The 27,165-nt window shown below is 35.4% G+C and overlaps 1 protein-coding gene across 1 annotated transcript in view; it reads right to left on the minus strand.

Annotated features, from left to right (window-relative positions):
* Positions 1–27,165, minus strand: part of Art4 (arginine methyltransferase 4) — a 327,729-nt gene that overhangs the window by 180,215 nt on the left and 120,349 nt on the right.

Consider the following 27,165-nt stretch of genomic DNA (forward strand, 5'->3'; position numbering starts at 1 on the left):
GGCAGTATACCACTGGCATGCTTTGGAGTATGCCAGGTAATCTCCCACACATTCAGGGCATTTTGGTGTTTTGCACTTAGTCTTTATTCTCATGATCTTTATTGCGACACTGGACAAAGATGGCAGAGCCAGAACAGGCAGCTTAAAAACGACTTGGGGATCCTTCCAAACCCTTCTGGATGAATGGATGAAGAAGAGGAATATTTTTCCAATTGAACATTCAATTGGAAAAATATCCTCCTTCTTCATGTAAGCTTAAGAACAGTGGTATATTTATTACACATTCTGGTGTTTGAACTTGGTTGGAACTTGTTGAGGGCCCTGATAAACAACAGGATGAAGTATTCATTCTCAGGAGTTTACTTTCTTTCATGCTTACACGGTGATCAGAATACATTATGGAAAATTATGGAAACAACTACCATGTTAGAGCAAAACTTTAGTTTAATATAAATCAAACTGAAGTCTCAACGTTTTGACTTCATATCAAGGTCATCATCTGGAGCATACACATATATACAGAGAAACAAGCTGCGCTACAATCTACATGGTGTGCTAAAGTTACTGACCAAACGTTACAACAATTTTTTTTCACCAGAGGTCAGGCAAATAATTGTTGTAACTGTTAGTCAGTAACTTTAGCAAACCATATAGATTGTAGTGCAGCTTGTTTCTCTGTATATATATGTATGCTCCAGATGATGACCTTGATATGAAGGTTGAAATGTCGAGTGACCATTTTGATTTATATTAAACTAAAGTTTTGCTCTAACACAGTAGTTGTCTCCATAATTTTCCATAATGTATTCTGATCACCGTGTAAGCATGAAAGAAAGGATTCTCATCATCCATGGAGATGGTACTCACAAGCGCTGCAATCAGTATGGTAAGCTAAAGATACACATTTCCCTTTTGATCAATCGGCTGGCCCTTTAAAAGAGATGTAGAGACAGTAATCTTATTCCTAACTACATCAAGCTGAAAAAGAAATTTACTTCCGGTAAAGCACTTCGTATCTATGCACACACAGAGAAAGTAATACTTAGAGAACAAATCCAAATAGCCTGCTAAAATCTAGCAATAACTCAAAATCAGGTTTTAAATTTACAATCCGAACTATCTAGTTATATGAATCCAGATATTTTGAATGTGCTTGAAAGAATCACTGACAATTCAGTTAAATATATTCTAGAAAGTAATAAAGAAAAATTTAAGGTCAAATTTCATAATTTAAAACAACGGTGAAATTTGAATGCCAATCATACGAATCCAATCAATAAGGATATCTCTTCTCCGGTAAACAACTCCAACAGTGAACAACGAACAAGTGAGACAAGGAGCGACCAACCACCTGCAAGCAATAGTCATGTGATCAACTTATCAAGCCACACCTTAAATAACGGTCAACTTGCATTACCTCGAACTGTTATTAAACTGGATTTTATATACCACATAGAAAGAGGCATTAAGTCTCTTCCTATTAATATAGCTGATAAAATTCGGTTAGAAACCAGCAATGTTCTGAATAAAAAGAAAACCTTATATAGCAATCTTACAAAAACAGAACTAGTAGCAATCAAGTTATTAAAAGCTAATCAAGATATAATTATAACAAAATCGGACAAATGTAATGCCACTGTCGTCCCTGACAGATCAACTTACATCCATCAGATGAATCAACTAGTCTCTTATAACAGCACCTATCAGCTTGTAAACTATAATCCAACTAACAGAATAAAGAAAAAAACTGAGAAATTACTCAAGTCCATCACTTCTTGGCCGGCACCTCATACCCCATTACGCCTATTCTCCCAGAATATATGGTGTTCCTAAAGTATACAAACAAAACATTTCGCTTCAGCCGATAGTTGAAGAAATAGATAGCCCTAATTATCACCTAGCCAAGAAATTAGCATCAACATTCAAGGAGTTGGTAGGTCATTTCCCTCTCCTATATAAAGAACACACAACACTTTATAAACAAAATCAAAAACATAACACTCGGCAAAGATGATTTATTAGTCAGTTTTGAAGTTTCTGCCCTTTTCATAAATGTCCCAATCAGTGACACAATTCATCTCCGACAAATTTCCACCTGCCATTATGGCCCTCTTTGTCCATGTACTACGTTCCAGCTATTTCGTGTGGCAAAATAAATTTTACCAACAAAAAGAATGTGCGCCCATGGGCTCACCACTATCCCCCTCCCCCCAATTGCTAACTTTTATATTGAAGCTTTTGAACAAAGTGCTCTTGATTCCTTTACTCTAAAACCTACAGTATGGCTTAGATACATTGACGATGGTTTTGTTATCCAGCCACACGGTAGACAAACTTTAAACACATTTCTTAGCCACCTGAACAAAAAACATGAACACATACAATTTACTATCTAAATTGAAAATCAGAATTCACTCCCGTTCCTGGATACACTGGTCATGTATTCCCTCATGCAGTCTATCCTTCACGGTTTACCGCAAACCGACACATTGTGGCCAATATATACATGCTGACTCATATCACCATCCATCGCAAAATTTTGGAGTCATTAACACCCTTAAAAACAGAGATATAACAATTTGCTCTATTCAACAAGCTCTTAAACAAGAATTAAAGATTATTAGCAACACATTTATAAATAATGACTATAACAAAAATACTATTAATAAAGTTCTTCATCAAAAAAGAATATAGATTATAGTAAAACCACAGCCATTCCATACATTATAATCTCAATGCCACTTTTAAACCACCTATAAAATTAAAAAACATATTCAATTCCTCTAAGGATCCTCTCCTCCCATTGGCACATCCTGGAGTTTATTGCATCTACTGCACCTGTAACTTACCTTATATTGGTGAAACTGGACATACAATTCCTATACATAAAAAATAACACAAAAGACACATTAAATATAACAATTTTGGTGAAGCAGGCCTCTCAGATCATGCTCTCAACACCCTACACCAAATTGACTGGAAAAGTACCTGCTCTTTACATCATACAAAAACCTGGTATGAAAGAAACTTTAAAGAAGCCTGTGAAATTCTGATTAACCACTCTAATCTCAACAATAATGGTGGCATAAAAATTCCAGGAATTTGGATGGCACATATTTAGCCTACTTAGTATCTAGTATACTTTAGGAACTTTAAGCAATTTTCAGCTTTAATTGGAAACTATTCCATACCAACTGGCTGAAATTTATATGCATAATCACAGTTTTTTTTTTTAATTTTATTTATATATAACCATGTTGCTCTCCAGCCCATTTTAATTTTGTAATCCAACAGATAATAATAATAATAGGACTCTAGCTTTGATGTAGTCAAGTTTTTTTTTTCCCACCAGAGGTCAGGCCAATAATTGTTATAATGGTTGGTCAGTAACTTTAGCAAACCATGTAGATTGTAATGCAGCTTGTTTCTCTGTATATATGTGTATGCTCCAGATGATAATCTTGATATGAAGATCGAAATATAACCCAAAATGAAACTAAAGTTTTGCTCTGACATGGTAGTTGTCTCCATAATTTTCCATAATGTACTCAGGAGTTCAATTCGGCACCAGGGCACCCCACCCATCATGGAGTCACAAATTAATGCCTGTTCTCTGGTAATCAATGACTACTCGGCAGTAGAAACCAGGGAAACGTCAGATGCTATATGAGCACCAAAGCAAGCTTGGGTGCAGTACCCAGACCAAAGGGAACGGGAATTACTGCAAATACCATTGACCCTTGTAGACAAATCCACTAGCCAATTGATCCTAGCCATCAAGGACTGCCATCTAGCCAAAAAAGCAGAAGACAATGTAGTGTAAGACTACCAGGATCCCCTCCTCTCTAGAACACCAGTTGTACTGTATGGCAAACATGGAGGCAAGGTGTTGGATCCCAGTGGTGGTCTGGAAGCCAAGATAGTAACCCAGGAGAAGTAGAATGAAGAATATGGGAAGAAAAAGCATAGAAAAAAATAAGGATGAAAAAGGTCAGTACCATAGCTAGGAGATCACCACTACCATGAACAGGTGAATCACATGGAGGGTATTTTTCTGGGAACTTTCATTATAAGTGGTCTAGTCTAATGTCTGATCACCAGCTTTCCCTCTCTCTCTTTGATCCTTAGGTTAAAAACTGGTTTGAACTATCTTGTACACTGCGAGTTTAGTATTCTGATAATTTCTTTCTTATTCAATATACATCTATTCAAATAGTTCCTCAACATACCAGCTTTGATTATTCTATTACCTATTCTGTTATTGCTATTTTTTATTATTTGGATCTCCTTCTCATTCTTTAACCAGTGGCATGCTTTGGAGTATGCCAGGTAGTCTTCCTCACATTTAGAGCATTGTGGTATTTTGTTCTTAGTCTTTATTGTCGTGATCTTTACTGCCATGTCAGACACAGAAGGCAGAGCCACAACAGGCAATTATAGGATTTTCCAAGTCTATATTCACTAAAAACTGAGTTAAATAAATAACCAAAACATATTGCTATTCTACAGGTTCTCCAGTGAGAATGCAAGTGATATATTTCATGTTTCTGTTTAACATGGAATTTAACAGATTTTAACAGTTTTTGTCTACCATGTTTTTGCCTATTTTTCATATTTCCATTTGTCTTTAGTTTCATAAATGTTCATGCCGAATTTGTTACAAGTTATTTATTTACTGAAGAAATAATGCATTACTTGTACTGGATTTATTTAATAGTACAATATCATCTACATAAAGTAAAGAGTTAAGATAGACTTCTCTAATTTTGATATTAGGTTTAATGCCACTACTTTCCTTCATAATTTTATCCATATAGCTGGTGAATAAAGTGGAGATAATGTGTGCCTTTCTCTTATACAAGATTTTACATAAGGCATAAGATGAGAAAAAGTGATTATTTTTCTGCACCACCTTCAATTCTAACTTATTAACACACAACTTAAGCACAAACTATGTACTGTCCCATTTACCCTATTTAACTGTAAGGTGTTCTAGACAAATTTTATTCTGGCACCTTGTATGCCTTATTCATCTCTGCAAAATTTATTATTATTGTTCAGACCTCCATGGAGTAAAGAGACCGATCATGGTAGGTCCTTCCTAGAAAACACAAAGTCTATTATACCACTCCTTGACCGTCTTGCTCTCACCACTCTATCAGGCAATGCATTCCACGGTTCAACCACTCTCCATGCAAAGAAACCACCCCTCACCCTCTTGCTCACGGCTTCCTTTCGTAACTTCCAGGGATGGCACCTTGTCATCGCTCCTTCCAGCTGTTCCATCAAGCAAAAGGACTCCCTAGTGTCAACTCTGTAACCACCTCTCAACAGTTTAAAAGTCTCAATCATATCACTTCTTCTATCTACCAAACTCTTGCAATACACATTCCTTCAGCCGATCCTCATAACTAACATTGTACAGTCCTGAAACCATCTTTGTTATCTGCCTCTGTACCGTTTCCACAGTTAATTTATCCCCTTCAAATCCTGGGGATCAAATTTGAGAACAATAGTCTAAGTGTGGTTTGATCAGGGTCTTATACAATTGAATGATAACTCTTATTTCTGCAGGTCAGCATCCTTCTCAGTATTGCAGTAATTCTCTGGGTTACCCTCACCACCTTTGCAATATGTTCTATGAATTTCAGTTTTCTATCAATTATCACCCCCAGATCTCGTCTCCCCTACTTTCTCCAGTGAGCTCCTCCAATCGAGTATACAGCTTCCCATCAATGTATTAAAAAACTTTATGACTTTACATTTTGGTGCATTGAACCGACACTCCCATTCATTTGCCTATCTTTCTAGTTTATTCAAATCATCTTGCAGGGCTGCTGCATCTGCACTATTACTAATAATGCTTCCCAGCTTCACATCATCTGCAAACAACTGAATATCCCCCTGCAATCCACTGACAATATCACTGATGTAAAGGTTAAACAATATAGGTCCCAGTACTGAGCCCTGTGGGACCACACTTGTAACCTTCTGCCTACTTGATACTGCCCCGCCATGCACAACTCTCTGATACCTATCAGACAGCCAATCTTGAATCCAGTTAACTAACCCGACATCTAAACCCATGTGCTGCAACTTAAATATCAGATTATCATGTGGCACCCTGTCAAATGCCTTTGCAAAATCCAAAAAAGGGTAGTATATGCCTTTCCCCTCATCGACTGCTCTTGTCACTTTATTATAAAAGGCAATCATATTACCAAAGCAAGAGTATCCCTTAACAAATCCATGTTGACTCTTATAGATAATATTACCCTCATCTGCCTAGCACTGTAAGTGGTTCCGTTCCTCTCTAATTTCTCCAAGACCTTAATTATTAATGAAACACAAACTGGCCTACAGTTAGACACATCCAGTCTGCTACTACCCTTATGCAATGGCACTATCTTTTCTTCCTTCCATCCCTTGGATACCTTTCACACTGCCAGACTTTCATTGAAAATCCAGGTCAACAGAACTGTCAGTTCTTTAGCACATTCTCTCAAAATCCATGGTGAAATACCACCCAGTCCTACAGCTTTACTGAAATCCAGGGTACTCAGTATTTGGAACACACTCTTCTCATGCAGCTCTAACTTCGAACCCACCCTGTCTCTCTAGAATTAAAACCTACTTCTCCAGGATGAAATACTCCAATAAAGTGTTCATTGAACAACTCCACTATGTCCTCTGCTTCATCACTCCATTCCCATTTTTATCCCACAATGTCATTCTTCCATAATCATTTCTCCTCCTACTGGCCACATAGCCTAAAAAATTCCCTAGGATTTTCTTTGGATCTTAGTACCAATCTCCAGTTTTGCCTTCATTACTGTATTAGTCGCTCTGTGGCCTAAGTCTTATATTCTTCATGCATCTGTTCTCCGCTCCTCTCCTTATATCTCTTTCCATAACCTTTTTCACCTGCATCTCCTGTTTGATATTGTTTGTCATCCACTTTACACCAAATTGTGTCCTCTTCTTCACTCGTGGAATACAGCTTAGTATTGCCTGCTAACAAATATTTCTTCATAATTTCCCAAGCACTAATGATATTCTGGCCTTCCAATTCCATCCTCCATGGACTTAATTAAATTACAGATAATTATATTCTCAAGCTATATACATTTTTAACTATTTATCTTCAAAATCTGAAATTGTGACAACCACTGTTTGACCTGAATACAGCTTGTCATTTCCCAAGTCTCTCTTGCAGAATTTTTCTAAACCTCAAGTACGTTTGCATACCATCTTTCAGGAACATTAAACAGAGAAATTCCTCTTTAATTTTCATGGTTTTATTTACTTTTTTTTTTAAATGTATGAATACTATGACTGCTTTAATCATTCAAAATTCAACGTGCAGTGAAACCAATGTAAAACTTTTAAATCCCAATTTGAGCATTTCTGATTGAATATCATCTATTCCAGTTACCTTTCCACATTTCAGGTTTGATGGCTTTTTCTACTTAAAATGTTAATATGCATTTCAGATTGCATTCCTCTTGAATATTTTCTACAACATCTATGTTAATTCTTTTGAACAGTTTCAAAGTAATTGCTGCAGACAACCAAAATATCTTTATCTTCAGTGTTTTATATTCACCTTTATCTTAAATTCCTTTTTCATCACTATTTCCTCCATTTCTAAGTTTCACCAATAGCTACCAGAACATCCACCCCTTCCCTTTTTGTAACAGTAGATTCTGGTTAAATGGGCCACAAGCATTACTGACTTATAAACTAAAATAATTAAATTTAATTAAACACACACAGGCAGATAATGATGTTCTAAGAAGTGGCAGAGTATAGACTGCCATATTTTTTGATTGACTGCAATTGAACAAAATCAGCATATGTATCTAGTGCAGATATAGGACTGCTTTCATTGACTTTCTGCATGAAAACAGTCATAATCCACCAGATGGTTATTCACTGGTTCAAGCTGGGGAGTGTTCTTCTGATCACTTTCATGTTCTTCTAATTTCCTCTAATGTTCAGCTGCAATTTCCTCACAGTTTCCTCAATATTTTCATTATGGTATTCAAGACTAATGTCAATGGATGCCAATTCTTCATAGTTTCTGATAGTTCTAATGGGATGTCATTTTCACTACTGGCCCTATCTGGCATATCTATGATCATATGTTTAAAACAGCAGTGAGCAATAAGGATCTGCCCTCTCCTCCAGCTTGCTTCAACCTGTACACAAGTAACATCCCTTCAACAGCCAGTCAAAATTTTATGTATGCTGATGATATAGTAATCACATCCCAAGCCTGTACCTTCTAAGGCCTTGAGGAAACACTGGGCAAAGAGGTGAGCTGACTGCAAACCACTTTGAAACCTGAGAACTATCCCATAACTCCAGCAAAACTGTTGTTTCAGTTTCCCACCTAAATGCCCATGAGCCTCATCGAAAACTAAAAATAAACTTCTGCAATAGGTCTCTAAATTCATGAAAGCAACTTGATGTCACACTTAATCACAGCCTCACATACCGACAACATCTTAAAGAAACCAAGTTAAAGATATCTGCCAGGAGCAACATCATAAGCAAGCTCCCAAATTTAGGATTAATGCTTAGAACATAGCCACAGTTCTGCCTATGGCTATGTTTCTTAGTTCAAAGAAATAAATAAAATCAGGAATAACATCAACCTTCCCATACATCAAGATATTTTCCCACCTCTAGTTCACCACTTTACATCCAGGTGTGACCGCGAAACTGGTGAACAAGACTGGAATGAACTACAAATTCAAACAAGTACCTGACCACGTATCCAACTGTCAACCCTTCAAGGTTTAATATATATCTCAACACTTCTGGAGCTGGCTAAAGAGAATTAGGACCCAACAAGGCTGCTGTGGCCACTAACAACATCAGTGGGGAATTTTGCAGTTATCCTTTTGTGTGCGAGTGGTGGCACTGTGATTACTATGTATCATATCACTGATAGCAGCTCTACACATTTCTTTCCTTGAAGTCTCAAGAACTTGCATTTACACCCACATAGTTCCATCAATTGGAGGATAACTGAATTGCTAATTTGTATATAGTTTTGCACATTAATTTCTTGTATTTTTACCCATATACTAAATAAATAAATAAATAATAAATGACCCATTGCACAAACAGTGCCATGTGTTTATAACACAAGGAACAATACCATGTGGCATGACAAAATAGTACTGTTTCATCAGCATTGTAGATGTCATCAACACTAAATTTTTGAAGGAGGACTGGCAATTTTGTTGATGCGCAATGTTCAGCACTTACAGAATCGAGCACTATCTTTCTTGTTGTGTGCTTTCTTGAATTTAATGCCTAACCACAATTTCCAACAAGAGCCATCCATTTGTTGCTTTTGAACTCACTGACTAAGCTTACTAACTTATAAGAACTGGACCACTGGACACACTTCGTCCAGTTACAATAGAGAACCATTGACTGAGAGCCTCCTCAATATCTGTATCCTTCTTGCTTTTTTTTTTTTTTAATTTCTCAATGTCTTCTGCACAAGGCTCATTCTTCAAGTTTCTTTTGCTGGTGTATCAAGAATAGCAATGCAAATTTTGGTACTCCAGTTAGTTGTCAATGACTGGTGTTAGGCAGTTCATTATTAATCTGTTGACTGATCTAGAAACTTTAGCACATGCTACATGACTCATTCTTATGATTTATGTTTTGAATGTAGTTGCTGGCCTTTCTTCCTAATAAGATTCATGTTACAATGGATGAAATATATAGAGTTGTTTTATAATATTTTTTCTACAAGTGTAAACTGTATCTTCTTCTTTTAAGCCATTTTCTGTCCACTGCTGGACGAAGGCCTCCTCCATTCGTTCCACCTTTCTCTGTTCTTAGCAATGGTTGACCAATTTTCCACAACAAAATTTGACAATTCATCACTTCACCTTCTTTTAGGGAGTCCTTGGCCTCATTTCCCTTCTTTTGGAAGCCAGTTCGTTAGTATGATGGTCCATCGCTCATCTTCTATTCTATATAGATGTTCGGCCCATTTCCATTTTAGTCAGTTATGGTAAAGAATGATGTCAGTGATGCGAGTCTGGCTTCTAATCCAGATGTTTAGTTTCTTATCTTTTAATGTGATGCCTAGCATTAGCCTTTCCATTTTTCTTTGAATTGCTGCTAATTTATTTGCCAGTGCTTTTGTTAGAGACCAAGTTTCACAACTATATGTGATGAGTGGAAGTAAGTGGGTGGTCTGAAAAGTTCTTGGCCTCAACCATAAATGGCAACACTATCGGCAAGATTTTTTTTTTTTTAAGTTGGTACATCTGTCATAAGTATCGGTGTGAAATTGCAAGTCATTCTATCAAGTAGTTTTTTTTTATATAGCTGTCAGAAGCCAAAGTATTGTCTGTATCCCTTGAAATGGATAAAACTGAGTATCGTGCAGTGATAAAATTCTTCGTAAAAGAAGGTTTAATGCCAAATGAAATTCATTTGAAGTTCATAAAAGTTTATGGGCACTCTCTCCTTCATTTTTGACAATTAAGAAACGGGCTGCTGAGTTTAAACGTGGCCATACCAGCCTTGAAGATGATCCACGTGAAGGACGTCCAAAAGTGTAACAACACCGGAAATCATTGATCAGTGCACGATATGGTACTGGATGATCGCCGAGTCAAATTGTGTGAAATTGCTGAGGCTATAGGCATTTCAAAAGAATGTGTAGGATACATTTTGCATGAAGAACTGCAAATGAAAACACTTTATGCAAGATGGGTGCCGCGCAAATCAAAAACGCATTCGCATGAAAATCTCTGAACAGTGCTTGGAGCATTTTAACAAGAATAAAACTGATTTTGTGTGTCAATTTATTACTATGGATGAGACTTGGATTCACCAGAATCCAAACAGCAGTCAAAAGTGGACAGAAACTGGTTGTTCAGTGCCAAAGAAGACAATGTCATTGCATTAGTGTTGTGGGATGCTAAAGGCATTTTTTTTTATTAATTATCTTGAAAAGAGTAAAACAATAACCGGGGAATATTATTCCGATCTTTTAACCAGACTAGAAGAAAAATTCGTGAGAAAAGACTCGGTTTGCAGAAGAAAAAAAATCATTTTTCATCACGGCAATGCCCATGTATACAAAGGTGTTTTGGCAATGGGAAAATTAAGGGATCTGCACTATGAATTGTTAAAACAATTTTAACAATTGTTTTAACAATTGTTAAAATTGTTAAAACATCCATCCATCCTATTCCCCAGATTTGGCTCCCTCTGACTTCTATCTCTTTCCAACACTAAAAATCTTCCTTACTGGTCAGCGCTTCTTCGAATCAAGAGGTGATTGCAGCTGTACAGGGGTATTTTGCAGATCTTACTGGGAACTACTACAGGGACGGGATAATGGTGGTGGAATAAATGTATTAGTCTTAAGGGAGATTATGTTGAAAAATAATTTTGAAATTATAAATTCGTTTTTTGATTGTTAGGTTGAGAACCTTTCAGCACCACCCATGTATAAAACTGGTTAAATGTCTTCCTGATTTCATTGTTTTGAAAAATGCTTTTCAATTTTCTGAATGCACTCCAGGCTACTTGAACTCTCCTATTTATTTCCTTTTGGAGTCCACAGTTTAGATCAATGAGATGACCTACGTATGTATATGAACAGACTCTTTTGAAGAAATTGTTTTCTATTATTACGTTTTTTGTATAATATAAGCACGTACACAAAAGAAGGATATTTAATTAGCCAAATTTCGGTCTGAAAATTGCAGACCGTCTTCAGTGGCAATACAAGAACAATTTTAAAATACAAGGTGGAATACTAACAATAGATCATTTATAAACAGAACAAGCCGCATGATGTTATATCACTAAGTATTAAAGAGAAATATTTTTAAGCAGTAATTTCAATAATTTTAAATAACATAAAATTAATATGAATTAACGAGTTATCCTGATTAGACTTTCCCAGATTTTTCATACAGATATACAGTCATTCCAATTCAGGTTAGGATGATGGAGTAAGGCCTCTACGCTTTCTTTGAATAAACGTTTAAATTTATAGTGGGATCTTGAGGGTACATGGCAGGAATTTGATGATGATGATCTATGTAAGAAGCGAGTTTTTGACCAAAGGATGTTGTGGTTAGTTTCTATCCCCGTGCTGAGCCAATCCAGATTTTTCGGGCTTGTTGTGATGAATGGAGGATTGATGTTCTTGAATTCTTTTTCTAGAGAGCATCCAGTTTGTCCAAAATAGGAGGATCACAGTTGCAGGGAATTTGATAAACTCCAGGAAGAGACATAGTTGAGCGTTTGTCTTTAGAAGAAGGAAAATGGGAAGATAATTTGTTAATAAGTGAATAAGTAGCTGTTAACTCATATTTCTTCAGAATTCTCGAAATAGGTTCAGAAATCCGGGAGATGTATGGAATTGGAACTTGACATATTGAATCTTTATTGTTTAGTGGTGGATTATAAGAATCAAGAAGATGTTGTGTACTCTTTTCGGAAAAGCCATTGAGTTTCATGTGCTGTTGGATAGTAGAAAGTTTTTTCTGTAGAAAATTAGAAGTAGAATAATTAGATTTGGCCCTTCTGATTAGACATTTTATGATTCCTGTTTTTTTGACAAGGATGATGTGCAGATTCTTTAAGAATATAACAACCTGTGAACGTTGGTATTTGAAGGTGACCGGATGAGAAGAACGTCTAAAAATGATAACTGGTTGTTTTTTTTTTCCATTTCCACAGTAAACTTTATACGATGATGTAAGGAATTAATACTGTTTAAAAAAGAAGGTAAGGAGTCTTTGTTGCGAGGCCATACAGTAAAGATGTCATCTATGTATCTTACCGAAAAGGATGGTTGAGGGAATATAGATGAGAAGAGGACTTTTTCTAGATGTTCTAAATAAAAGTTGGCTAAAGCAAGAGAGAGAGAGGACTACCCATTGCCGTTCCTTCTACTTGGCTGTAAAATTTGTTTTGACATAAGAAATATCCTGAATGTATTACGAAATCGAATAGTTTTATGTCTTCTGGAAAGATATCAGCCAGTAATTTTAGTCTCTTTGAGAGGTACATTTGTATATAAAGATTCTATATCAAAGCTCACCATAAGATCTGTAGGTTGCAATGAGATATTTTTCAATTTTTCAAAGAAATCTGAGGAGTTTTTAAGAAAGGAACTAGAGATGCCTACGTGAGATTTCAATAATTTAGCTAGATATCTGACTATACGGTAAGTAGGAGAATCAATACAATCTACTATTGGACGAAGAGGAAAGTCAATCTTATGTATTTTAGGAAGATCATAAAATCTAGGAGGTGTTGTAAAATGAGTTTTAAGTCTTTCAATTGCATCACTATCTAAACTGATGACTTCATCTAGGAGAGAATTTAATTAATTTAGTTGTCTGTTGATTGGATCATAATCAAGTTCTTGATATGTGAAGCAATCTCGAGGTAAAAGAGAAAGTTTTCTTCTGTAATTTGCAGAGTCCATAACTACTGTTGCTTTCCCCTTGTCAGTTTTGGTGATAATGAGGTGATTGTTTTTTCTCAAGGACTGTAAAGATTTCATTTCAAAAGGAGATATGCTGGAAGGAGGAAGTTTGGCCTTAAGTAGAGAAGAAGCAACTTCTAGGCGAAGAGCATTAGCATTATCACTAGTTAGATGACTTAGGTTCCGTTTAATGTTAACTAGGAAATCTAGATATGGTATCTTATTAGGAACAATAGAAAAATCATGTCCTTTTGAAAGGATGAGGGTTTCGCTATTAGTTAGAGGACGTCCGGATATATTGATGATCCAATTATCTGGAGCTTTGAAGGGCTTGAATTGTTTAGAAAAAAGAGCTTCATATTTGCGGTTTAGATGCCGACTTAGTTTATTATATGCTCATTAAGTAGAACGTTTAGCCACATTTAGAACTATGTGTGAAAGATGTGGATCCAAGTTTGTGTAAATATAGGTGCGAAGATAAGAAATATGATGACTGTTAATAGCAAGATCATGTTTATCAGCTTTAAGTTGGTTACGGATTAAAGATAAACTGGTGTTCCAGTAAATATTATGAGCTCTAGGAGATTTTATAATCTTTTTCTTTAATCTTTGCAAAATTGGGAATAATCTTGTTTTGGCAGCATTTTTTTAAAAAATTGATCTTCGCTCATAACCTACCTTGTATAACTGAAAGTTTTCCTAATTTACCGGTTATTTTGGTGGCATTTTCCCCGTGAAGGGTTAAAATTTGATATTTTATGGATACTTGTGGCATAAAGATTGTATAATATAAGCACATACACACAAGAAAGATATCTAATTAGCCAAATATGAAGCTCTTTCTTCTAAACAATTCAAGCCCTTCAAAGCTCCAGATAATTGGATCGTCAATATATCCGGACGTCCTCTAACTAATAGTGAAACCGTCATCCTTTCAAAAGGACATGATTTTTCTAGTGTTCCTAATAAGATACCATATCTAGATTTCATAGTTAACATTCAACAGAACCTAAGTCATCTAACTAGTGATAAAGCTAATGCTCTTTGCCTAGAAGTCACTTCTTCTCTACTAAGGCCAAATTTCCTCCTTCCAACATATCTCCTTCTGAAATGAAATCTTTAGAGTCTTTGAGAAAAAACAATCACTTCATTATCACCAAAGCTGACAAGGGGAAAGCAACAGTAGTTATGGACTCCGCAAATTTCAGAAGAAAACTTTCTCTTTTACTTCGAGATCTCTCCACATATCAAGAACTTGATTATGATCCAACCAATAGACAACTAAAGTAATTAAATTCTCTCCTAGATGAAGTCATCAGTTTAGATAGTGACACAATTGAAAGACTTAAAACTCATTTTACAAGACTTCCTAGATTTTATGGTCTTCCTAAAATACATAAAATTGACTTTCCATCGTCCAATAGTAGATTGTATTGATTCTCCTACTTACCGTATAGCCAAATATCTAGCTAAATTATTGAAATCTCACATTGGCATCTCTAGTTCCTTTCTTAAAAACTCCTCAGATTTCTTCGAAAAATTGAAAAATATCTCATTGCAACCTACAGATCTTATGGTGAGCTTTGATATAGAATCTTTATTTACAAATGTACCTCTCAAAGGGACTTTAAAATTACTGGCTGACATCTTTCCAGAAGACATTATAAAACTATTCGATTTCGTAATACACTCTGCATATTTCTTATGTCAAAACAAATTTTACAGCCAAGTAGAAGGAACGGCCATGGGTAGTCCTCTCTCTCTTGCTTTAGCCAACTTTTATTTAGAACATCTAGAAAAAGTCCTATTCTTATCTATATTCCATCAACCATCCTTTTCGGTAAGATACATAGATGACATCTTTACTGTATGGCCTCACAACAAAGACTCCTTACCTTCTTTTTTAAACAGTATCAATTCCTTACATCATCGTATAAAGTTTATTATGGAAATGGAAAAAAACAACCAGTTATCATTTTTAGACGTTCTCCTCAGCCGGTCACCTTCAAATACTCTTACAACTACATTTACAGAAAACCAACGTTCACAGGTTTTTATATTCTTAAAGAATCTGCACATCATCCTTGTCAAAAAACAGGAATCATAAAATGTTTAATCAGAAGAGCCAAAACTAATTGTTCTACTTCTAATTTTCTACAGAAAGAACTTTCTACTATCCAACAGCACATGAAACTCAATGGCTTTTCCGAAAAGAGTACACAACATCTTCTCGATTCTTATAATCCACTACTAAATAATAAAGATTCAATACATCTCCGAGATTTCAGAACCTATTTCAAGAATTCTGAAGAAATATGAGAACAGCTACTTATTCACCTATTAACAAATTATCTTCCCATTTTCCTTCTTCTAAAGACAAACGCTCAACTAGGTCTCTTCCTGGAGTCTATCAAATTCCCTGCAACTGTGATCTCTCCTATTTTGGACAAACTGGATGCTCTCTAGAAAAAGAATTCAAGAACATCAATCCTCCATTCATCACAACAAACCCGAAAAATCTGGATTGGCTCAGCACGGGATAGAAACTAACCACAACATCCTTTGGTCAAAAACTCGCCCCTTACATATATCCCGCTATAAATTTGAACGTTTATTCAAAGAAAGCGTAGAAGCCTTACTCCATCATCCTAACCTGAATCGGAATGACTGTATATCTGTATGAAAAATCTGGGAAAGTCTAATCAGGATAACTCATTAATTCATATTAATTTTATTTTATTTAAAATTATTGGAATTATTAATTAATATTTTATATTCAATCATGTCTCTGCTTAAAAATATTTCTCTTTAATACTTAGTGATATAACATCTTGTTCTATTTACAAACGATCTATTGTTAGTATTCCACTTTGTATTTTAAAACTGTTCTTGTATTGCCACTGAAGATGGTCTGCAATTTTCAGAAAGAAATATTTGGCTAATTAAATATCTTTCTTGTGTGTACGTGATTATATTATACAATCTTTATGTCACAAGTATCCTTAAAATATCAAATTATGTTTTTTGGTTACAAAATAATTAACATGATTTTAGTTTTTTCTCTGACCGACTTTTCTGCTTTCATGATATAGGTCTTCTATCATTATATTAAGGTCTTCTGGAGTATTTGCAAAAATTATATCTGCATATCTTAGGTATGTTAAGATTCTGTTATTAATTTTTATAACAAGGTTTGTCCAGTTTATATTATTAAATATTTCTTGAAAGACTGCTGTATAAGTATCTAAAAATATACCTAGTGAGGCCATATTAATAAATCAATACATGAAATAAACAGTTCTTCCAATTATGATCGGCTTCTAAATCTTGAAAATGCTTTAAAAGACATTCTTAGTCAAGACTATTTTGAATTAATATTTTTAGTATTTTGCTATCCTTGGCCAGATAAATACACTGAATTCACAAACATAGAATGATTCGCAAGTTTGAAATATGAAATGAAGATACTACTGCAATGTTCAATCATTGCCTGAATCTATTCAGTAATGCTAGATTATAATTTTAACAAACATACCACTCACTAATAATGAATTAAATGTTTTGTCTAAATGTCAGGATTTTGTCTTGTTTCCTAGACATATACTGCACTTAGAAATTATGAGAGGAGTGGAAAGAGGTATCAGGGAATCACACACAGATGAAGCTAATAAATTACAATTTGAAAATGCTCAAACTTTGCTCAAAGCTAAACCACCTCCTTTAAATATACATCATCATCATCATCATCAAATTCCTGCCATGTACCCTCAAGGGGTGTACAGGGGTGTACATCAGTCTGTTACTTGTCAAGACTCCAACATTATCAGATCTTATATTTCTATCGTCTAAAGCACTTTGTACTGTATCAATCCACCTACATCTTGGTCTTCCTCTGGGTCGTTTTGCTGCCAACCTGGCAGAGAATACTTGTTTTGCTAATCTTTCCTCGCCGATTCTGTTTAAGTGACCATACCACCTGAGATTAACTCTGCTAACGCATTCCTGGATGCTGACAATGTCAAGTTCTTTCCTAATATCCTCGTTTTTAATATGATATTGCCATTGATGCCATCTGTTCACGCCTATAATCTTTCTCAGGACTCTCATATCTGCGGTCTCTAGCCTTTGGTCAAGTGTGTTACTTCTGACCCAGCTCTCAGATCCATAAGTTAAAACTGGTTTGAACACTGTCTTGTACACAGCTAATTTAGTATTCCGACTAATTTCGCTCTTATTCCATATGAATTTCTTCAATTGACTTCCCACCATACCAGCTTTGCTGATTCTGTTGTCTATTTCTATATTTAATTTACCATCTTCAGTAAAAATAGTGCCTAAATAGCTGAAATGTTTTACTTGTTCCACAGGTTCTCCATTCACAACACAGTTGACATTTTCAATGATTCTGCCTATTTTCATTGTCTTTGTCTTTTTATTGCTGACCTTCATACCATATCTATTACAACAGCTATTCAATTTAGTAAGAGAATCTTGCAGACTTGTAGCAGATTTTTTAAGAAGTATAACATCATCTGCATAAAGCAAAGAGCTGACATTAACATCTCCAATTTTGATATCATGCTTAATACCACTTTCCTTCATAATGTGATCCATATAGATAATGAATAACAGAGGGGATAATGCACATCCTTGTCTCACACCAGATTTAACATTAAACCATCTTCCTGTACTTCCTTCAATTCTAACTGCTGACTTACAACTCAAATAAAGACTAAGTATTGCTTGATATAATGCCCCATTGAAGCCATATAACTGCAGCGTATTGAATAGCTTCTCTCTTGGCACCTTGTCATATGCCTTTTCCAAATCGACAAAACTTAAATATAGATCTTTGTTATATTCCCATGCTTTCTCGACTATTTGTCATAAAGTGAAGATCTGATCCTGACAGCCTCTATTTGGCCTGAATCCAGCTTGTTCTTCACCAAGCTTTTCTTCCACAATTCTTCTCAACCGTTTCTCAAGTATACTTGCATAGATCTTGCCAGGAACACTCAGTAGGGAAATACCTCTGTAATTCTCACATGCAGTTTTATTTCCCTTTTTATATGTGGGTAGTATGAGAGCTCTACTCCAGTCATCGGGAATTCATCCCTCTGTCCAGGCTTTCTGAACTATGATGTGCAGCCACTGTAAGACTCTTATACCACCATACTTAAGCATTTCTGGTCGAATATCATCTACTCCTGCTGCCTTTCCACATTTCAAGCCTTTGATGGCTTTTTCTACTTCTAGTATGGATATGTATTCCTGACTGCATGCCTGGTCAGTGTTTTTTACCACCGTGCTGTCATCACTGCTTGTTTCATTTAGCAGTTTTTCAAAGTAATTACTCCATACCTCAAGGATATCTTTTTCTCCCGTTTTCATGTCACCTTTATCATCTCTAATTCCTTTTACAGCACTCTTTCCTCCATTCTTAAGCTTCTTCAACAACCTCCAGAATATTTTGTCACTTTCTTGATATTTATTTTCTATATTCTTGCCAAAGTCCTCCCATGACTTTTGTTTAGCTAGTTTTACACAGTGTTTAGCATTCTTGCATTTGTCTCTATATTCTCTAAGAGCACAAGCTGACTTATTTGACAGGAACTTTTGGTATGCTTTCTTCTTTTTCTTCACTGCCTCTTTAACTTCCTGTGTCCACCAGGGAGTTCTGATTTTTTTATCCTTACAGACAACCTCACCACATGCCTCTCTGGCAGAATCAATCAATGTTTTCTTCAGAGTTTGCCACTGAATCTCCAAGGTTTGATTCCTGTTCTCAAACTCTTTCATTTTTTCTTCAATAATCTTTGTGTATTTTAGCCTACAGCTTACATCTGAGAGCTGCTGAACTTTTATTCGCTTTAAAACTTTCTTACATGTTATTCTTTTCAATACGAAATTCAATTTTATCCTGCTCAAGACTAAATAGTGATCACTTCCAATTTCAAATCCTCTGTACACTCTGGTGTCCTGCACCAGGGAGAAAACATTATTATCAACAATAACATAGTCAATGAGACTTTTCTTATTCCTAGCCTCTTCTCTCCATGTGAATTTATGCACATTTTTATGTTGGAACATGGTGTTAGTAATAACCAGTCCATGTCCTGAGCAGAAATCCAACAGATATTTGCCATTATTATTAACTTTGCTCTTTTCTCCAAATTTTCCCAAAATATTTTTGTATGTCTCACAATCATTTCCTACTCTGCTATTTAGATCCCCAACAAGGACCAACTTTTCCTTTTTCATTGTGTCAGTTGCTTTTTCTAGAGCGTCAAAAAATTCCTCCACTTCTACCTTAGTAGAACCTTCTGTGGGACCAAAGGCACAAATAAATCTCATTGTCCAGTTCCCCATTCTCATATTTGCCCACATTACTCTACTTGAGATTGACTGCCATTCAAGAAGATTAGCCTTGTATTTTGTGTTGAATACTATGGCTACTCCTTCTTTTCCTTGATTGTCATTGCCTGAATATAACATTTTGTATTTATTGCTCAGAAACATCTCACAAGTTTTGGTCTTTTTTGTTTCAGTCACCCCTATTATGTTGATCTGGTACTTATCTAATTCCTCAGCTAGCTCCATTTCTTTGCCATTCAGGCTTCTTACGTTGATAGTACCGATCTTTAACTCTGGTGATGTTGAGTTGGGGTTTATTTTCAGATTTGTTCCAGTAGCTGACTTTTCGATGTTCGCCCTGGTTCCCTGGCGAAAACAACGGGGGCCTTTTTAACCGGGCGACGCCCCAGCCGGCATGAAATTTTGTCATGTTGTACCATCATTCTATATTTTGGTTTAACCACTAAGAATACAATTTGGTCGGCTAAATCCCAAATTGCCAGTCCATCCTCGTCCGTTCAGTATCCAAGTAGATACCCAACAGGGTGCACCATGAGAAGGTGAGGATTGGACATTAGGTCAGAAGCCCTGGTTGGTTCTCCGCATTCCTTTAAAGGCTATGTGGAGGTCTCCTCTCAGTTATACAGCTTTGACCCTTAAGCACTCCCTTTAAATATACCTCTTTCCATTATTTAAATATTTAAATAATGGAAAGAGGTATCAGAGAATCACACGCAGATGAAGCTAATAAATTGCAATTTGAAAATGCTCAAACTTTACTCAAAGCTAAACCACCTCCTTTAAATATACCCCTCTCAGAAATAAAAGCTTTTTGCTGCTTACATCAAACGTCAATATTATCATCACAAGCGCTGATAAAGGTAATGCATTGTTGTAATGAATACCACAAAGTATAATTGTAAATTAATATCTTACTGAGGGATAAGTGCAATTAGTGTGATTAACATGACCCAACAAAGAGTAAAATCAATAAACTAAATAAATTATTAGACAATGTCCAATCTTGGGATGCCAGTGTTGTTGAAAAGTCATGAATTCATCATGCCTATCTGCCACATCTCTATGGTTTCCATAAGGATTGCTATCCACTACACACAACACATCCAACAGTTGGCTCTCCCACACTTCACATTTGCAAAATATCTTTCTCATCATCTTCAGGATCTCACTGGTTACACTAATTCTTAAATTAAAAACAGCCTTGACTTTAAAGAGAAAATTAAAGATCTGTATGTCTAATGATGAAAAAATGATGCAGCCTTCCTATTCAAGAGACTCAATTTTCTCAATCTGATTTTCCTGAGGATATTGTAAATTCACCATCAATGCAGGCTATTTTAATTGGTGGAATAAATTGTTTAAAAAAATTGAAGGAACAGCAATGGGGAATCCTATCTCATCTGATTCAGCTGATTAATTTTATGGAGCATCAACAAAATCAATTCTTCCATACCATTTTCCCCTTGACCTTGTATACAGCTTCGTTTCATTGAAGTCTTTGTGATCTGGTGTTATGTCATTACTTACTTTTCCTATAATAATTTACTTCCTTTATGAATTTTCCTCTCTACAATAACTACAAGACATACAAAATTTCCCTGACTCTAATATCTGTATCACTTCTTACATGTTCATTCTATAAGGAAAGTAAATTCTATATATCTCTAGCCGATTCCTAATTTTACTCACGTGCTTACCCTGACTGTTAAAGTGTTATTTCTTGCTAAAAGAAACAAATCCTCTAATTTCTTTCTGGGACCATCTCCTCTTCAGATATTGACAAATTTATTTTTTAAAGCTGCACCAGCCAATATCTTAGTATAGAGGGGACTCTTATTAAGGGAGACTTTTCCAGACTTTTGGTGCACATGGTGAATAAATTTAGTGCTTAAACTCATGAATTAGTAATAATTAGCAATCAGTCGTAACCTCTATAACAACATGTTATACCTTTCTTTCAATTCCCCCCCCCCCCCCTCCCTATGGTTCAGATTAATGAATGGTAGTTTTGGTTCATATCACAGGCAAAACTCAGGTATAGAAGAAAAAACATATTTATTGGAATCTAAAGACATAATATACATTTAGACCAATCTCACTTTCAATTAGTTCAATGACATGCTAAATCAAACTGTATCAAACTGATTAATACTCTAATGCATGAACAATAAACCCTTCTTTTTAAGTTAGAGGTTAAACACACATAATATACACATTATACACTTCTAATTAATATTCTGCCTACTATGTTCGTGTTGCATATTAAACTAGTCAATACATCTCTAATCATTCCAGATAATTTGTCTTATGGACATTAGCCACTGCTAAATAATCACTTAAAGTTCTTAAATACTGTCCATACTCGATTATTATACTACAACGATCTTTCCCTTTTACCGCCTGGGTAATTATACAACAAAATCTGTACTTTACCATTTCTTGGGCAGGATCTCCAGGTCCGTCTGAATTGTCCTTCTTTGTTTGAATTACCTCTCAATACTTCCATAAGCCTGCGTCCACGTGGTGGGTCACTATGGTCAACAGATTAAGCTATGCTCTGCACCTGGCGTTTTTCCCTCGTCTATTCTCGATCTGTTTTGGACCATTGTCGTTTCTATTGCCGGTTCTGGTATACATCCACGATATTATTCCATCGGAACTTTCAGCGAAGGAGCGAAGACAGCATATGCCGACATCTCACGCTTTTGTACCGGCGGAAATTCCGACATCGAAGGGAAAGGCGCACCATCTGATATCGTACTATCGCCAAGAAACGCCATCAGGAACTTCCGGTCCATGGGAGAAGTCGAATCATCATCCAGCAATAATAGGCGAAAAAAGCATTGAGAAAGGGGTGCAAACCATTTTTATTCTCCCTTCACTTTCCCCTTTTTAGCACCCTGTTATTAGCTGCGATAGCGCCCTCTTCTTTCTGCGATCTTTTTTTCGACCGCGGGAATTTCGGCACATCGCGAGATCTCTGGCAACAGCTTCCGGGAAACAAATGTGCATCACTTTCCGAGATTGCCAATGCCTCAGGCCCGTCCATGACTTTTGGACTATTGTTTATATCTAATTTACCCATTCATTGTATACATGATGCATTCATATAATATTAATTTATACTCAAAGTTCTTTACATAGCATTACAATTCTACTAAAAGGAGATAATTCTATTTACAGTTAGTACTTTATTTCTTCTGCTCGAGTACTAAAATTTTCTCTCAGCTGATTTTTCTGACTTGTTAAATCCTGAATGAACTGTTTCTTTAATAAAGTTCTTCATTCAGGATGTAACACTGGTCCCACACTGAGACAGATTACTTTAAATCCTGAAGGGAAAAAAAACTTTGTTACTCTTGTATCAGGTTCACTATTGAACATGAATCCAAATGTCTATCCTTTTTTGGATACCGTAATAATTTGAAACATTACAGGTCATGATGAAATTTCAGTTTATCAAAACCAACCTTTACTTCCAGATACATTAAATTATCTCACACCATGATTCATCACAAAAGATAAGTATTATTGAAAGTTTTGGATATAGAGCTCATGTAATTTATTCTTCTGATTTCCTTTTGTTACATGAATTAAATAAAATTAAAAGCACTTTGGTGTCTAATGGTTATAATGAAACCACCATTCAGAAAACTGAGTTGTCTGTTGACCAGACTACAATCCAATGTGAAAAGAATTTCAATACCTTATCTTAAAGGCACATCTGAACAAACAGCATGGATTCTTCACAAATTCAATCTATAACACTTCCTTTAAACCAGCTTAAAAACTGTTCTTTCTTACCATCAACAAAGGATACACTATCCCCCCCCTCTTCTCATGTCATCTTTGCTACTTTATAGACTGAATGCTCTGCTTTAATCAGAATCAAAAAACATCGGACTATACTGCATTTTTGAAAATCAATGAGTCCAGCCTTGTTTCTCATGATATTGACAGTAGACACAGATTTCTTTGGACCAGACAAAGTTTCTTTAGTTCCCAGTATGTTCAAATTTAACAATTTTCTCCTTTATTTTGTTAACCTTCCTACTACCCCCAACCCCAATGTCTTCACAAAACACTACATTAAGCCCAGCTTTATGTGTAAAAGAGAAACAAGTATAACAAGTATGTAGAACAACATGCTGCATACTGTGTTTCCCTTTTTTTTTTGGGCCAGAATTATATAACATAGTACTGTTCTCTTGCTTGACATTCATAATCAATTATAACAGCAATATGTGATGTCCCCCAAAGTTAGGAGGAAATTCTAAACACTTGTGTGTCTCTAAAATCAAACCCACTGAAAATCAAAACAAACTGCATGTCGCTGATGAAGTATACACCTTTTGTTTAATAGAGATTATATTGTCACATATTCTATGGAGCGCTTCTGCAACATGTGGACTGTGAGATATCTGAATTTTTATAAATGCACATATAACAAAACTTTTTATTGTTGAGTACAGGAGGTGAGTATTTTTACTTTCTTTATGTAGGTACAACGTGGTCATTTGCACCATGTGCAAATTATTCCCTCAATTTCGAGAGATTTAACTCTTAACTTCTGAAAGTAAACAACAAATCAAACTTGCACAAAAAAAAAACTCAAATATACATCATAACTTGAAATCAATATAATTATCCAAGCACTAGTTACGTGTGATACTTCAGATCCATGAAACAGCATGAAAATCACTTTCTTTACAGTGCCTGCTTTAATTACATAATCATACATGAAACAATCTTTATCCCTTCTGGACACAGAATTTTCAACTGCTTCCTACAGAATTCATTCTCTTGAATTCACAAAAATTAATACAAATGGCACCTTCCTATAACAACATAAATCAGTTAACTTCTTCCTGCACCCTAAGACACAGAATACTGAAGAAAGCATATTTAGTTTCACCAAAAATACCCTTCAGTAACTTAATTTACTTTATTCTCCTCTATTCTCTTCTTCTCCTTCTGAGCAGCTATCATCTGTTAACGTTCTTTTCACTTCCAGGCATGCTCAAATATGTTTCAGTCTATCACTGTGTTCTACCATTACTAGTTTCAACTATGTCCAGAAATGTTGACAAAGTTCTTCTCATAGTGTGTAAAGTTATTTATTTATAATATTGTTATAAAACATGTAGAATTTATAATATTTGTTCAAATCACAACATTTAATCACTTCCAAAACATAATTACAGCAGTTACTTTGGCTTCTCTCTTAAGTTATAGCTCACAATAAAATTTGATAAATTGTATAAATGTAGTAATTCAATGTTGCATTTATACAATTTATCGAATTTTATAAATATGATAACTTCTAATCTTAATAATTTCCTTTATATCCAAGCAAGACTTCAGTGGCCAAAAATAAAAATAGCATCTAAAAACGTTTTGCCTGTGATACACAAAAAAGATATACCGATATTTTTACATCAACTATACAAAACATCATTTTATGATAAACTTAACTTTAAATTCAGTTTTTAAGATATCTAAATATTAATACAGTTATCATACAGGACAATTTCCCATCTACGCAAAGTAATTCTTCCACAAGAATGAGCATTTATCAGTTGCTTCAAAGAGGGAAAGAGCCTCCACAGCTCAGAGTTGATATAGACCAGTGATGGCAAACCTTTTTACCCAGGTGTGTCAAACATCTTTTCTTTTTTAAATATTGACGTTGTTGATGTGCCACTTGCATAAATGCATTATAAGTTTAACTACATAATCATAGATGGTGACTTATACATATCATATCAGGCTATTTATTTAATAGAACATTGATATAAAATCTATGAATTCATATTATACAATTAATTTAATAAACTGAAGTTATAAACTTACATTACATTTAATGACTTTCTGTTGCTGAGTGCTGGTAGAAAGTTTCTTTATAGAAGGACTATAGTGTGTACATTTTAATGCTACACAGGCAGCGCTCAAATCATTGCTCAATCTATTTCTCTCTTTCGATTTGATATTATTTAAGGAAGAAAATAAAGTTTCACAAGAGTATGTAGAAGAGAAAATTTTTAGAGCTATAGCAAAGATTTTAAGAGCATGAAAGTTTCTGGGAAGCTTTCGGAGCTTTTCGAGTTGAAGTCAAGAATACTTATAGAAAAAGAGCTGATCACCTCATCCTGGCGTTGTTTCGAAATCTATTGCTTAGAATTTCACAATCTGAATTTTTAAACACGTGGGTATCATGCAGACGTTCCCGCTCAAGTTCTTCTAATTCATTTCTAAGAGCAATAAACTTTCTTTTCCAGATAGGATTACACTGGAAGCCAGCTAGCTGCATTTCAAGATCTTTTAAATCCAACTACTCAAAGCCATCTACTTTAAGATCCATGAATTCTGTTTCATCAGGATACTTTATGAATTGGATTGTTTGTTCCAACATTCGAAATTGCTCAAATCTAGAAGAAAACTGCTCAGTTACTGACTTTAGAACTTCGATAGATTGGTTGACATGTTGTTCACGATTTTTGGGGCTGGTTTCGTTAAAAAAATTTTCACTCTTGGGAAATACTTAAAATTGTTACTTTCTAAATCACGTTGAAATATTTTGAGTTTATTCTCAAAGCCGAAACATACCTTCGCCTTAACTGAGAGCGATCTTACACGATTTATTGCAGTTTTTTCATCAGAATACCAATATTTTTCAATATCCAAGGTGTGTCACCTGAAACCCTCAAGTGTGTCAGTGCTGACATGTGTCATAGGTTTGCCATCACTGGTATAGACGAAGCCCTTTAGTCAGAAAGACCTGGGTTCAATTCCCATCCATGGCATGACGAACCTTTATCTGGTCTCTTTTGACTAAAGGTGAGTTAGTTAGCCAGTCTCATACAGAGGTAGAGGGTTTCCCACCTACCCAGAAACTCTTTTTTTTTTTGTCTCTCAGAACAGGCAAACTGGCTCCCATGAACACACATGGATTACAGTCATGAATACTGATGTCCCAGCTATATGCCAGTCCCAAGCTCATAAAAAATTGGAGGGAAGGGGAGCAATGATGAACTAACCTGTAAAAATCTTACAAGAAACACTTTATGGCAAGAACATTTGCCTACAAAGTTACCAAGGTCAGATATGACTGAAGCCATTATGACTAAACCATCATCAAAGAGGGAAATAAAGAGCATGAACATCATTGGGAAGGGAAACAGTTATGCTATTCGTCTTTTTTTCACTCATTAATTCTATTAGATCTTAATTCATTATATAGAATAAAAGCAGTCCCCACGAAGTTTATCTCTGGAGTGTTAGCAGCACTCATCACTGTT

The sequence above is a fragment of the Typopeltis vanoorti genome, chromosome 25, assembly GCF_054136105.1.
Source record: "Typopeltis vanoorti isolate ZY-2024b chromosome 25, IOZ_Tvanoo_1.0, whole genome shotgun sequence".
NCBI classification, from domain to species: domain Eukaryota; kingdom Metazoa; phylum Arthropoda; class Arachnida; order Uropygi; family Thelyphonidae; genus Typopeltis; species Typopeltis vanoorti.